We start from the raw sequence: 13,963 nt of genomic DNA on the forward strand, positions 1-13,963 counted from the left end.
ACCGAAATATGGAAAGCGAAGAGTTTACAGTAGAACAGATTTATTTAATAGTATCTAAGACGTCGTCCTCATAGCTCTTAAGGTATGCGTTTTAGAACACATATTTACTCCATCATCCCGAAACTAAGCGAGCGAGGTGGCGCAGTGGTTAGCACACTGGACTCGGATTTGAGAGAATGACGATTCAAACCTGCTTTCGGCCACCCTCATTTAGGTTTTCCTTGATATCCCTAAATCGCTTCATGAAAACTCCTGGATGGTTCCTTTGAAAAGGCATTGCCAATTTCATTCCCCATCCGTCCCTAATCCAAGCTTGTGTTCCGTCTCTATGACCTCGTTGTCGACGGAACGTTAAACTCTAATCACCTCTTCTCGCCCTCCTCATCCCGGAAGTTTGTAACATTATCACGAAATCATCTTCTATATGATCCACAGGTTGTATATCAGTTACTCCATTAAAAATCTGTCGCACTTTTAATCTAAAATCTATTGAATAAGAAACTGATGAATCGGCAAGGCATAATATAACTGGAAACTGACATTAAGATAGAAATGAAAACTACTGCATACTAGTTAACCTGGGAAACAATGAATTAAAAGTAGTAAAATCGTAAACAAGATAAAGGTACTAATATATAGTACAGATTCTTGAAAACGTGGAGTAAATTAGACACAAAAATATTTTAAAAAATTGTATGGTAGTAAAATGTGAGGGTCAGTGCCAAATACTTTAAATAAATTATGACATTTGCAAGCCAAGGGAACCGGATGATTTTCGTGTATGAACATTTGCGATATTTTATTCAACATTTCTACATTATCGTTAGCATGAACGAAGAGTGACACAGAAGGAAATGAAATATACTGAGCTACTACAATTCACAGTGCACGTTGGACATTTCTTAAAATTCATAGTACTTATATGACTAGAAAAACATTTTATAAACACATTGAAGTCGTTGCTTCGTTAATGACTTTCAGAAAATGATTGACAAAGTTTTTGTGCAGGTAGACTGTCTGCTTAAAACGTTATCAGCGAGTAAGTGGAATTTAGCTTTACTCGTTAGTCATGTTCGAAACAGTGCGACAGGATAAAATTTTTAAGTATATTATCTATGGAATAATTGTGAACACAAGCTGACAGTCTGCTTTCACGAATCGAAGTGGTAAAAACCAATATCAGCGTCGTAAGTTAGAAAATACGGGGGCTATTCAGAAAGTAAGTTCCGATCGTCCGCGAAATGGGCACTACTGTAAAAATAAAAAATGTTTTATTTGCAACAGCTAGCCACAACTCCCAGCTAATTATCTAAATAATAGCCCCTCCGATTTAGACATTTGTCGTGGTGTTGTATCAATTTTCAATACCCTTGTGATAGAAGGCTGCCGCCAGTGCTTTCCGCTATTTCTCTACGGGGGTCTACAGCTCGTCTGTGGCAAAATGCTGTCTTCATAGTCAGCGGTTCGTGCGAGCAGAGATGAAACTCAGGGGGTCAATTACGGTCTATATTATGGGTGATCAAACACTTCTCACTGAAAACGCTGTAGGAGGATCTTCATTGCCCCTGCAGAGTGCAGCTGAGAATTGTCATGGAGAAGGAACGGCGTGACAGTTGTGTTACGTGGGCTGCATAGCTTCACGCGAAATTTCTCTCCTGGCCCTCGTACTTGGCGGGAGACACTATTATCTAGGTACATTTACGTGCTCACTGTGCGCTCAGAACTGAAAATAGCGATGTGACGTAATCGACGGGCGTTCTACAGACATTGGCCAACACATCTGTGCAAAGCTTCATCGGAATTTTACAGTGGTTTCCATTTCGCGACCGATCGGAAGTTCTGAGTAGCCCTCGTATATAACTCTTTGTTGCCCGTAAAATCATTCATAGCTTTCCTGCAAGTTATTAAGTACGCTGATGTGCCAGGCTTAACGAAGAAAGTGACTTTCGCGTGATGTATCATTGCCAAATAACATAACTCGGTGAAACGTGGACCACACATAGAGGAAACTGGTAGGACAAGACAGGACAGCACGGTACAGTACAGAAGGTAACTGGAAGAAATACGCAATAAGATGATCATAAATGACGCTTTCATTCAAAGGAAATAATTACAGTGAAGTCACCGCAACTTACGATGGTCCCCTGGACACTACAAAGGCGAGATATGGTACTTAATGGTGTGTGTGATCACCATGGACACCAAGACAAGGTCTGCAACGTGCCCCCGTGCTGACCCCAGTGTTGGTAAATATTTCTTGTGGTAGGTTCACAACTACTGTATGGTCGTTGATGAATATTGACGTGCAGTAGTGCGTCTTCCCAATGCATCACACACGTGCTCGATGGGATTTAAATAGGGGGAACGGCCAGGACAGTGCATTCGCGGAATGGCATCTTGTTCCAAGAACTGCGCTGTTTGAAGTGGTCGCGCTTCCTCATCCATGAAAATGAAGTCAGTTCCGAGTGCGCCACTGAAAAGGCGCACATGGTAAAGGAGTACACAGTAAAGTTGACCGATGACCATCCCGTGTTCAAATATATGGAGGTCAATACGCCCATGGAACATTATGCCTCTCTACACCATAACATGTGGACCACCAAACCAATCATTTCCAGAATGAGATTTTCACTCTGCAGCGGAGTGTGCGCTGATATGAAACTTCGTGGCAGATTAAAAGCGTGTGCCGGGCCGAGACTCGAACTCGGGACCTTTGCCTTTCGCGGGCAAGTGCTCTACCAACTGAGCTACCCAAGCACGACGCATGCCCCCTCCTCACAGCTTTACTTCTCCCAATACCTCGTCTCCTACCTTCCAAACTTTACAGAAGCTCTCCTGCGAAGCTTGCAGAACCAGAACTCCTGAAAGAAAGGATATTGGGGAGACACGGCTTAGCAACAGCCTGGGTCCCGAGTTTCACTCTCGGCCCGGCACACAGTTTTAATCTGCCAGGGAGTTTCATATCAGCGCACATTCCGCTGCAGAGTGAAAATCTCATTCTGGAAACATCCCCCAGGTTGTGGCTAAGCCATGTCTCCGCAATATCGTTTCTTTCAGGAGTGCTAGTTCTGAAAGGTTCGCAGGAGAGCTTCTGTAAAGTTTGGAAGGTAGGAGACGAGGTACTGGCAGAAGTAAAGCTGTGAGAACGGGGCGTGAGTCGTGCTTGGGTAGCTTAGTTGCTAGAGCACTTGCCCGTGAAAGGCAAAGGTCCCGAGTTCGAGTCTCGACCCGGCACACAGTTTTAATCTGCAAGGAAGTTTCAAACCGATCATGTTCGACAATGTTCCTGATAGCACTACGGTTTCCCACTTCTAACCATATGAGAGTGCGTTCAGAATCACTACTCAGAATGAATCTGCTTTCATCCTAGAACAGCACGAGATTCCTTTCTTCGTCGGTGCAGTCCTTATGGTCTTGCTACTATCACAAAAGGTGCCGCGGGTGTGTGGGTGCCAACAGAACGCAACGTACTGGCCGTCGTGTCAAACAGGCCACACATGCAAACATCGTGCCACTGTAGAGAGTAGTACTGCGTGCCTTGCAGTCCTATTAAATGTGGTTGCAATTGTACTCGCTGTGTGATGTGGATTCCTGCTTGCCTGTTGCACAATGTAGCGGTCATCCGCTGTTAATCTTCATCGACCACTTCTCCTTCGAGCAGCATTGCCTATGATCCGGAACACAACACGTGCACGTCATGTTGCAACTAAGAACACCACAACAGTGCAGCATAACTGCGAGCTGATTGGTACACATGCCATGCGATGTTAGACTTCTGTGCACGGCTGGGAGACCTCTACCAACATGCTCTCACACTTTCACTCGTTTCCACAGAGCAGTTAATATGTCACTTGATCTATCTCGTCCTTAAGTTTTGCAGAGCAGTGTTAGTTCAGCTTTGAGAGCACCGATTTCACAAGTACTACAAAAAATGTATTTGCGTAACGAGCAAATGATGACACACTGAGGCCCGTATCCTTTCTAAGGTCATCTGAAGATGGTATAATGTGGAACTGGTTACGGTCTTGTGGAGTATTCTGCAATAGACTTACTCGACTGAGACTAGTGTACTGCAGGAAAATGCAATTACCTACAATTATTGACGTCTTACCCTCAGAAGTGCTCCATGTACAAGCGCAGCCTAAATGCGAGTAACAGCTGACGAACAGAGCGCCACGATGCCTGGAGTCCCGTCGGGAGTGAAAGAACAGCTTTCACTCGTGATTGATTTACTGGCACCCCGGAAAATCTTCTACCTATTCAATGTCTTATCTAATTAATAGGAAACAAAGGGTGTCGCTGTGAAATACCTGTGCAGTAAGCAGTCAGTCTTCATCTGATTGGAAATTAATTACATGTCGGTTCCTCAAGGTTCCATCTTGGGTCTGTTGCTTTTTCTTGTGTAAATTAATGACCTCTCGTCTGTTACATTGCCTGATGCTAAGTTTGTTTTTTGAAGATAATACCAACGATGTAATAAGTAGCAAGTCTAGTACAGATTTAGAAATGGCGGCTAACCAAATTTTCACTGACAAATAAACGGTTTAAAGTTATTTCACTGTCATTAAACTTTAAAAACATCCACTAGATGCAGTTCAGAACCTGTAAGAGATTTCCTCACAGCATGTGTATAACGTATGAGGACAATCAGATCTAAGAGGTTGACAGTGTTAAATTTCTAGGATTACAGCTCGATAATAAAATCAGTTGGGAAGGGCATACCACACAATTACTGAAGCGCCTAAACAAGTGAGAATGATATCAGGTGTAGGAGATATAAATATAAAAAACTAGCATACTTCGCTTACTTTCATTCTGTTATATCATACGGCATCATATTCTGTGGTAATTCGACAAACCGAGCAAAAGCTTTCAGCGTGAAAAAGTGTGTTTATAAGATTCATTTGTGGTGTAAATTCAAGAACATCATGTAGAAACCTATTTAGAGAATTTTATCTTCTAACCACTGCTCCTCAGTATGTTTATTCCTTATACGAAGTTGTTACAAACAATGTATCTCTACCTCCAACCAGTAGCTCAATGCATAGTATCAATACCAGGAATAAGAAAAATCCACATAAAGACCCAAAATCACTTACCTTGGTCCATAAAGGAGTCCAATATTCAGAAACACACATTTCCAATAAACTTCCAGCAATCATTAATAACGTGGTTGAAGTAAAGTACAGTTTAAACAGAGCTTGAAAGAGTTTTCGATAGGCAACGCCTACTCTATTAATGAATATCTTAACAGGGACTATTAGACCACCTTCGGTTAAAATGTTTGTTACATTTCAGTTTTGACAGCACTTGGTCACAACAATCAAGATTAGATATTTTGTGTATGACGAATTTACTAAAAGTGCATAACTATGTTTCATTCTGGCAGTGTATTAATTCTAAAAATGTTATCAGATCTAGTTTACTGTAATGTATTCACCTATTTTGACAATCTTCTGTCACATGATTAGGGTATTGAGTATTATATGCAAACGTTTTATGTTTTTTATGTTACACTTTCTGATTTGTTCCACACCCAAGAGAAACTTCTCATTTTTGGGTCTATGGAACGAAAACTGAAGACTATCTAATCTACTGCGATCAGCAGACAAGTGCTTGTGCCGTACTTTCATCTATTTCGTAGTTCCTAGACTCAGTAATGCCGGCCGCGGTGGTCTCGCGGTTCTAGGCGCGCAGTCCGGAACCGCGCGACTGCTACGGTCGCAGGTTCGAATCCTGCCTCGGGCATGGGTGTGTGTGATGTCCTTAGGTTAGTTAGGTTTAAGTAGTTCTAAGTTCTAGGGGACTTATGATCTAAGATGTTGAGTCCCATAGTGCTCAGAGCCATTTGAACCATTTGACTCAGTAATGCACACCAGGTGCAGAGGTTGGTTTCAAAATATGTGACGCACTCTTAGAGAGCAGTAACTATTTCGTAAGGTCACGTAACGGTCGGCCAGCGGTCTGAAATATCAGACTGCTTCTTTACAGTCTGCTGTTAAGTAATACGTGGGCAGAAAAGACGGTATGTACAAAACAAATATTTCGCCACATGCTAGCTCGCTGTTATATTAACATTTGTAATACTCGTATCGTCAGAAATAAAAATTGTAATCAGCACTTAACTTCTAGATCATAAAAGCCTACTAAATCTGAATGGGAGTAGAAGAAAATGCTTAATGAAAAGGACCACCACCCCACAATTTCGTATGCGAGAAAGAAATTACAAATATGTGAAAGCACCAACCCGTCCGGATAGCCACGCGTGTTAAAGACCCCACTTCAGGGACGGGAAGGTACGCTGGCCCCGAATGGAGTCCGCCAGCGGATTAATGACGATGGATCGGAACGCAGGCCAGCCTGGATGTGCTTGATTTCCCACGTTACACTAGGTGAATGGCGGGCTGGTTCCCTTGTTCCACCTACCCGCTACGCCAACATTTAGAACGCTTTCTCACACTTTGACACAAAATCTACTCTATACGCAGACAGATCATGTACACTGCTTCTGACTTTCGCTGTTGGTCACCTTAGATCTGTATCAGCATAGAAGAGAAAATACCGGGTGTTCAGAAAGTAACTATGCAGTGCCGTGTTGCGGAGCGCTAAGTAATACTGATATGATTGTCAGTTATTAATACAACATTTTCATTTGTTTAACATATTTGAACCATATATGACCAAGTATTTGTATTTGTTCGCATGTCCGGTATGACTGAAGACCAAAGTCTCGTGTGACATCATTGTGATCTAGCTCATCACGCTGACGATTGAACAAGGAGTGTTTCTTGTGGAGCATGCATTTTGAAATGGAGACAAGTTTACCTCAGCAGTAGAAGCTGAATTTGCAGCAAAGTTCCCAGGAGTGAAGATGCCTAACCACAATGCTCTACCGAACCTCACCACCAAGTTTCGAAAGACCGGAAGCGTTCACAATGCTCCAAAATCAGGCAGGCCATCCATATCCACATCCGAAGAGAAGGTGGCGGAGGTGCAAGACGTGATGCTGCAAAGCCCAAAGAAATCGGTTAGACGACCAGCTCATCAGGCCTAAGTGTCAGTGGGTTCCGCTCGCAAGATTCTCCGGACGTCACTGTCCATGCATCCGTACAAAATGTTGGTCGAGCATGAACTGAGAGACACAGATCGGCCGGCGCATGTGAACTTTCGCAACTGGTTTATGTCCTTCCTGCAGGACAATTTACATCTACATCTACATTGATACTCCGCAAGCCACCCAACGGTGTGTGGCGGAGGGCACTTTACGTGCCACTGTCATTACCTCCCTTTCCTGTTCCAGTCGCGTATGGTTCGCGGGAAGAACGACTGTCTGAAAGCCTCCGTGCGCGCTCTAATCTCTCTAATTTTACATTCGTGATCTCCTCGGGAGGTATAAGTAGGGGGAAGCAATATATTCGATACCTTATCCAGAAACGCACCCTCTCGAAACCTGGCGAGCAAGCTACACCGCGATGCAGAGCGCCTCTCTTGCAGAGTCTGCCACTTGAGTTTATTAAACATCTCCGTAACGCTATCACTGTTACCAAATAACCCAGTGACGAAACGCGCCGCTCTTCTTTGGATCTTGTCTGTCTCCTCCGTCAACCCGACCTGGTACGGATCCCACACTGATGAGCAATACTCAAGTATAGGTCGAACGAGTGTTTTGTAAGCCACCTCCTTTGTTGATGGACTACATTTTCTAAGCACTCTCCCAATGAATCTCAACCTGGTACCCGCCTTACCAACAATTAATTTTATATGATCATTCCACTTCAAATCGTTTCGTACGCATACTCCCAGATATTTTACAGAAGTAACTGCTACCAGTGTTTGTTCCGCTATCATATAATCATACAATAAAGGATCCTTCTTTCTATGTATTCGCAATACATTACATTTGTCTATGTTAAGGGTCAGTTGCCACTCCCTGCACCAAGTGCCTATCCGCTGCAGATCTTCCTGCATTTCGCTACAATTTTCTAATGCAGCAACTTCTCTGTATACTACAGCATCATCCGCGAAAAGCCGCATGGAACTTCCGACACTATCTACTAAGTCATTTATGGATTTCACGGATGAGGCATGGTTTCACCTCTCCAGTTACGTGAGTAGCCACAATAGTCGTGTCTGGACTGCGGATAATCTGCATAAATGAAAAGTCCACTGCATGATCAAAAGGTTGGTGTTTGGTGCGCCGTCACTCGTAAACGCATCGTTGGGCCGATCTTCTTTCAGGACGCCACAAATGCTAAACGGTACTGCACCTGCATTCTTTAGTCCTTCCTGGGTGAACTGAATGAGGACGAAATTAACAATGCCTGGTTTAAACAGTATGGGGCGATCGCACATACCGCCCACAAGGCGATGGCCTTCGGAGAAAATATGTAATATGGCAATTCTGTCCTTACCTACGTTTTTTCAATAACTGTTTGCTGCTAACATCTTAAAATTACCATAACTGACAGCTGCAGTCTGCAGTGTAGGCTTATACGGAAGTGAAATGTGGAGATCAACAATACAGACAAGAAGAGTTTTCAGTTGCAGTGATACAGGAGAATGATGACGATTAGATGGATCAATCGGATTACTAATGAGGAGGTACTGACAAGAAATGGAGCTAAACGAAATTTATGGCCCCGATCGAATATATGAAGGCACGGATTGACGGGACACAACCTGAGGCACGAAGAAGAGGTCAATTTGGTAATGGAGGGAAGTTCAAATGGTTCAAATGGCTCTGAGCGCTATGGGACTCAACTGCTGTGGTCATTAGTCCCCTAGAACTTAGAACTACTTAAACCTAACTAACCTAAGGACATCGCACACATCCATGCCCGAGGCAGGATTCGAACCTGCGACCGTAGCAGTCGCACGATTCCGGACTGCGCGCCTAGAACCGCGAGACAACCGCGGCCGGCAATGGAGGGATGTGTGAGGGGTAAAAATTGTAGAGGGAGACCAAGTTTTGACTGTAGTAGGTAGGTAGGTCCAAATGGGTGTAGACTGTAGATATGATACAGAGCTGAAGAAACTTGCACAGGATAGGCTAGCATGGAGGGCTCCAACAAACCAGTCTTCGGATATAACACAACACCAACAAATACTAACAGAAACTGTTCAGTTGCTGTTGCTGCTTGCTGAGCGGTTCAATCGACATCCGAAGACAACACGCGAACATGGAGCAGCAGTAGATTGACCGCTACTTGCATTCGAGTTTTTCCCCGCGATGTGACGGACACGCCGAAGCTGCATACGGATTTCGAAGCATATCATGCGGTCCAGAGGGCAATTATTGTTTTGGTCGTGATATCCTTAACAAAACCAGTTGGGATGTAGTGTTGTCTTCGTACAAGAAAATACACTTCATAACGGGAGGTGAGGAACAGGAACTGACCAGAATGAGATTTTCGCTCTGCAGCGGAGTGTGCGCTGATATGAAACTTCCTGGCAGATTAAAACTGTGTGCCCGACCGAGACTCGAACTCGGGACCTTTGCCTTTCGCGGGCAAGTGCTCTACCATCTGAGCTACCGAAGCACGACTCACGCCCATTCCTCACAGCTTTACTTCTGCCAGTATCTCGTCTCCTACCTTGAAAACTTTGCAAAAGCTCTCCTGCGAACCTGTAGAACTAGCACTCCTGAAAGAAAAGATACTGCAGAGACATGGCTTAGCCACAGCCTGGGGGATGTTTCCAGAATGAGATTTTCACTCTGCAGCGGAGTGTGCGCTGATATGAAACTCCCTGGCAGATTAAAACTGTGTGCCCGACCGAGACTCGAACTCGGCACCTATGCCTTTCGCGGGCAAGTGCTCTACCATCTGAGTTCGAGTCTCGGTCTGGCACACAGTTTTAATCTGCCAGGAAGTTTCAGGAACTGATCAGTTCTGAGAGTCTAGCACGATCCGGTATTGAAACCGCGTTTACGTTGATGATGCCAATGTAAGGTGGGGACATCAGCTTTGCTGTCGACTGCAGAGTGAGTTGATTGGAAAAGGGAAAGCAGCTCTAACTGTAATGAAACGTAAGAAGTTCGACGCGTAGGTACTGTGGCGCTGTAAGGCGTGTGAAATAGGGACTTAAAATCCAGTTGTATTGTGCTCGCGCGTACGTATTCCGTACGCTGTGGAAACCAGCGGACAGAGATATGCTTTGTACTGCTCAGACACAATAAACCCCCCTGCACCTTGCCGTATCGAACAGTGGATACACCAGCAGTCAGCTTGCAGCTTTTACATCTAAATCTACATCGACATACATACTCTGCCGGCTTCCGCACGGTGCATGGCGGAGGGTACGCTGTACCGCTAGTAGGTGTTTCCTTTCCTGTTCCACTCGCAGTCAGAGCGCGAGAAAAACGACTGCCTATATGCCTCCGTATCAGCCCTAATTTCTCGTATCTTATCTTCGTGATCCCTATGCGAAATGTATGTAGGTGGCATTAGGATCGTTCTGCAGTCAGCTTCAAATGCCGGTTCTCATAACTTTATCAGAAGTGTTCTTTGAAAAAAATCTCTTTTCCCTCCTGGGATTCCCACTTGAGCTCCCGAAGCATGTCCGTAACACTTGCATACTGACCGAACCTACCTGCAACAAATTTAGCATCTCACCTCTGAACTACTTCGATGTCTTATTTCAACTCGACCTGGTGCTGAGCCCACACACTCGATCAGTACTCAAAAATAGGTCACACTGGAGTCCCATACGCGATCTCCTTTACCGATGAACCACACTTTCCTAAAATTCTCCCAACAGACCGAAGTCGACCAGTCGCCTTCCCTAACACAATGCTCACTTGCTCGTTCCATTTCATATAGCTTCGCAACGTTACGCCTAGGCATGTCTGTGTCAAGCAGGACGCTACTAACGCTGTATCCGAACATTACAGCTTTGAAACTCCCTGGCAGATTAAAACTGTGTGCCCGACCGAGACTCGAACTCGGGACCTTTGCCTTTCGCGGGCAAGCCCTCTACCATCTGAGCTACCGAAGCACGACTCACGCCCGGTACTCACAGCTTTGTTTTTCCTACTCATCCGCATTAACTTACATTTTTCTACTTTTAGAAGCAGCTGCCATTCATCACACCAATTATAAATTTTTTCTAGGTCATCTCGTATCACCCACAGTCACATATCTTCGACACCTCCCTGTACACCACAGCATCATCAGCGACCAACCGCAGATTGCTGTCCACCCAATCAGCTAGATTATTTGTGTATACAGAAAACTGCAACGGTCCTATCACACTTTTCTGGGGAAACCCTTATGTTATCCTTGTCTCCAATGAACACTCGCCGTCGAGGACTTGTTTCTGTTACTTAAGAATTCTTCGAGCCAGTGTCAAATCTTGGAGCCCTGTGTGAAATGTGTGTGAAATCTTATGGGACTTAACTGCTAAGGTCATCAGTCCCTAAGCTTTCACACTACTTAACCTAAATTGTCCTAAGGACAAACACACACACCCATGCCCGAGGGAAGACTCGAACCTCCGCCGGGACCAGCCACACAGTCAATGACTGCAGCGCCTAAGACCGCTCGGCTAATCCCGCGCGGCTCCTGTTCCGTATGCTAGTACTTACGTTAACAGTCTTCAGTGGGGCACCGTGTCGAATGTTTTTCGGAAATCTATAAAAACGCCGTGGTTGCCACCGGGTTCCAAACACGGAATACACAAAAATAAGTAAGGATGCATTTTAATGCAATTGACACACCTTTACCTACAATACAATTTTGATTAACTTTCCGGAAGCACTATTTGTATCTTACGGTAAGTACGCCGTGGTAAAAAATGCAGCATAAATTTCACAATAAAGGGTGTCAAGACAGTCGCATCAAAACACGGTATACCCTACCCGGCGGTAACACAGGCGTATTTTCTTGCATGCAAACAACAGTAAAGGTGCCGAATGGCATCATCAAGTAGACTGTTCCAAGCCCCTTGCCCTTTTGGTTGCAATTCGGCAATGGGTCTTGCAGACTCTGGAGAACGAGTGAGTTCCCGCCTCACCATGGCCCACACCACCAGTTCAATTGTCGAGAGATTTGGTGTTCTTGCTAACCAGGGCAACTGTTGTACACCATTGCGAGAACATAGCGTTGCAGCCGTATGTGGATGTGCATTCTCCTGTTGAAAAAGCACATCACCTTTCCGTCGAAGAAATGGCAGTGGCAGGGGATAACAAACTCTGCAATGGTTATTTTATCCTGCAGAATCACTAAATATGACCATAAGTGATAACTGGTGCCCCCTCCCCCCCACACACACACCATGAATCCTGGGGAAGGACCTGTGCCCTGCGGAACAGGCCGCTCACCAAGTCTATGTCGTACATCCGTCACTCGCATACAGACAGAACTTACTGTCATCACTGAAGACAGCAGAATGCCAGTCGATTCTCCATTCGAGATTTTCACGACACCAGACTAGCCGTGCTTTGTGGTGTCAGTGGTATCCTGGCCAGAGGCACAACTGATTTTAGTCCTGCAGCAAGCAGACCTATGGTCCTTGCTGTCACATCAAGTGCAGCGTGTGCTTCTTCTCTGCATGATGTTCGGTGGGCCTACGCTGCTCTCACAATGCATAAATCTTGATGTGCATCTGTACTATGCGGACATCCAAAACCTGGTCTGTTGGGCGTGGGAATGTAACGCAGGTCACTTTTGAAAGCAGCGACACACCGCCGATATATTGTGCCCAGTATGTGCAGCAACCGGTCGACGCGTCCACCCAGCTTCCCCCAGGCCCGTAATGCGAAATCATTTAAATCACCGACGTTGACGAAAAGGGGTACGTACTCACCGGAGGGGCACGGTTGATCACTAGACTGAATGCTGCAAACACTGTTCACCTTTAAACTTAGGACGATTACTTCCTGCAGTGGCAAAACAGAGGGCCATCCGATAGCCGATGACCGTGACAAATGAATAAGGACTACTGTAACCGCTTTATATACACGAATTACACCCTGTTGCCACGGGACACAGTCCTTAAGTGTGTTACATTTCCTTCTGGCTGTGTATTTGCGCTAAAATGGCTAGGCCACGAACCTCTCCTGGATAGGGAAAACCAACGTCGATGGACAGAGGTAACCGATACACAACATCTCACCTCCGATATGCATCACCGTAATCAAAGCCATCTGACAACTCGCAAATGTTGAGGCCGAAGTCTTGCTCTGGAGTGCTCAAGACAAGGTGCTTTCGCATTCGGTATCGTCTTCTGGCCAGCTCAGACAACAGATATTTGTGTCATCAAGTCAGGAGTCGGTACCACCTTCTACGCCAATTTAGCTCTTACTGTGATTTTACATCAACTACAGTTCTGAAAAAGTAATTTATCTTTGAAGACGGCTTGATGGAGACTGACTCTCTTTGTTCTATGTCTTGAATTTAGGAAGCAGTCTTTATGTTAAACGGAGTATACACTGTTTCAATGCCAGACTGTGATGCGCTGGCACAGTTTTTGGCGGATCCTGCTGTTTTTGATGGCGCAAGGCTGGCTCGGGAGGTGACTCCCACCCCACGACGACCATCGGTTTTTCCTGCACCATCCCGTCGTCTGCATGCCTATGGTCAGCATTCCATCGGGTCACGTACAAAGAGCTATTCGAACTCATCAGACCTTTCGCCCCCATGTACCTGCCTCTCCACCACTTTCCATTTCTGCATCACCACTCACACCATTTTTGAGCGTGATCACAGGAGGCAACATTAAATTTGTTCTAATTATCTTCCATTAGGACAGTGGACTGCGCTCAACGACTTTGATACGGTTTTCAAAATGGTGGAGAGCAGCAGTCAGTCGTCGTTTCTGTTCTAGCTATATTAAAGCATATCGTTTTCGGCTAGTAACTAGCCATTATCAATGTATTAATTCAGATTTGTCATACATCCCCTAGTACGTCTAAACCTATTGCTCTAGCTCCTGTCACAGTTCATTAATTACTACTGTGTAATGA

General features: G+C 45.0%; 1 protein-coding gene and 1 non-coding gene across 2 annotated transcripts in view; both read right to left on the reverse strand.

Annotated features, from left to right (window-relative positions):
- The window catches only part of LOC124802925, a 189,263-nt gene that overhangs the window by 142,604 nt on the left and 32,696 nt on the right, over positions 1–13,963 (reverse strand). The window lies entirely within an intron of this gene.
- On the reverse strand, positions 2,684–2,758 carry Trnas-cga. The gene has a single exon. It is a non-coding gene; the product is annotated as a tRNA-Ser (tRNA).

The sequence above is a fragment of the Schistocerca piceifrons genome, chromosome 6 (genome assembly GCF_021461385.2).
Source record: "Schistocerca piceifrons isolate TAMUIC-IGC-003096 chromosome 6, iqSchPice1.1, whole genome shotgun sequence".
NCBI classification, from domain to species: Eukaryota; Metazoa; Arthropoda; class Insecta; order Orthoptera; family Acrididae; genus Schistocerca; species Schistocerca piceifrons.